Raw genomic sequence first — 2,055 nt, 5'->3', positions numbered from 1 at the left:
AGCAAGGAACAGTTAGTTACTCTTTATCCAAATATGCCGTATAACACATACACACCCATGACATTTGATTTTGAGTTGTGCGAGACAGGAGCTTTAAAACATTTCTTTTGCTGCTTTGCTAGTGATGTACGTCTACTTGAGTTCTACCACTTTGCATATACTTGAAGGGTGCTACTGAGTTATGTCCTTTATGTATTCCCCTCCTTTCCCTAAATCTAGCAATCCCTAATTTCGGGTGCCAAAATTTCTTTCCATCTTTATATTTTTCAAATTGACAGTCTAATCTGTAAAAGTTAAGTCTGGAAGGACATCTCCTTTGGGTATTATTGTCCCCAATATACTCCAAGAACACATTTGAAAATTGTAACTTGATCTATTGCATTCCTATATTATTCTGCACATTTAAAGTTTACCATGATCAAGTTCACCTTCTGTGACTTCTAACTCACTTTTGACTCTCTCCAGCTTCTGGTCCTTCATTCTAGCTGTCCCTCTGGCCAGGAACTCTCTCCTGCTCCAAAATCTGCCAGACCTCAGCTCATCCCATACTCAGAGCCATCCTCATTCCTATCTTCTGATGTTCCCACCCTTACTTTAATTTGTGTGTATATATATATATTTGTGTATTTAATTCTCTAGTCAGCTATTTCACTTTGATGTTGTTGTTTTACTTCCTGTACTGTCCCTCTTCCTCTTCCTGCACACCTAACTTGTAATTTTTATCTTCCTGCACACCCAATTATATGATGAGCTCCTGAAAGGAAATAAGCATCTGTCTTGTTTGGGCTAAACACGTCTTAGTACACAGGATTACAAAGGTGTAAGAAAAAAAAGATAATTGGTAGATTTTTATAAATTCTCAAGTTGGTGAGTGCGAATTTGTTTCTAATTCAAATTGACGTCCTTTTCACACATTTTTCACCCTTGTGGCATTTCTAAGTTTTGTATCTCATAGTGTCGCATAACCCTCTCAGGGTCGCACCTGGAGAGTTTTCCAGTACTCTACCAGTCTTGGCTACGGGAGGGAGAGTCAAGCAGAGGCATGCTCATTTCATTCCTAGCTTGGGCAGTGGCTAGCAAGTGGAAGGCAGTCTGCTATAAGTCAAAACTCACAGCAGCACGGGAGAGAATCGAGGGCGAAGACGAGTTTACTGCACGGAAGGTGGCAATAATAATAATAATAATAATTACTAATAATTGTTAAGCACTTACTATGTACCAAGCATTGTTCTAAGTGCTGGGGGAGATACAAGGTAATCAGGTTGTCCCATGTGGGGCTCACAGTCTTAATCCCCATTTTACAGATGAGGTAACTGAGGCCCAGAGAAGTTAAGTGACTTGCCCAGGTCACACACATGGTCCTTCACTGAATGGTAAACCACTTCCATATTTTTACCAAGAAAACTCTATCTACACAGTACCAGAATGATTGCAGATGGAGAGTGAGGTATTCAGGGAGAGATGTATCCATGGTGTCGCTATGGGTCAGAAACGACTCTACGGCATAGGACAATACAAGACTGTTGCCTAGAAGTAAAAACAGCAATTTAATCACTGATTGTAAGATCATTGAGGGCAACAGTTTTGTCTTTAGTTTCAGTTGTACTCTCCTGAGAACTTAGTGCAGTGCTCTGTACAAAAAAAAGCAAGAATAATTTTTAAAATTGATGTTTCTAATTTTAGTATTTTCATTTGATTTTCTGATAGGTACCTACTGATGTGCCTGAAGTCCCCTTCAATCCTAATACTGGTTAAATTTTTAAAGGATATTCAAGTTTTAAAGTAAATACATTTCCACGTGTATTTGTTCTGGGAAAGGTATTTTCAATTGATAGAAAAAGGGTCTAAAATTGTAGAACAGAATGGAACCTTTGAAGAGCCTCACTAAACATAAAACATATTTATGTTAAAGCACAATAGCCTAGCAGCAAATTTGCCAATAACGTTTGGGCACAGCCAAAGAATAATATGATGAATAGTGGAACAATAAAAAGAGCCATGTAAAATTGACAAAATATATTTTAATAATAATTTTTCCACTTAACTCATTGCCAT

The 2,055-nt window shown here is 37.9% G+C and overlaps 1 non-coding gene across 1 annotated transcript; it reads left to right on the top strand.

The window, feature by feature from the left end:
- Positions 1 to 964: 964 nt before the first annotated feature.
- On the top strand, positions 965 to 1,103 carry LOC119938559. The gene has a single exon (XR_005454458.1). It is a non-coding gene; the product is annotated as a small nucleolar RNA SNORA7 (small nucleolar RNA).
- Positions 1,104 to 2,055: the final 952 nt, after the last annotated feature.

The sequence above is a fragment of the Tachyglossus aculeatus genome, chromosome 1, assembly GCF_015852505.1.
Source record: "Tachyglossus aculeatus isolate mTacAcu1 chromosome 1, mTacAcu1.pri, whole genome shotgun sequence".
NCBI lineage: Eukaryota > Metazoa > Chordata > Mammalia > Monotremata > Tachyglossidae > Tachyglossus > Tachyglossus aculeatus.
The sequence above is the reverse complement of the archived record's forward strand: the minus strand, read 5'-3'. Positions and strand labels throughout refer to the sequence as shown.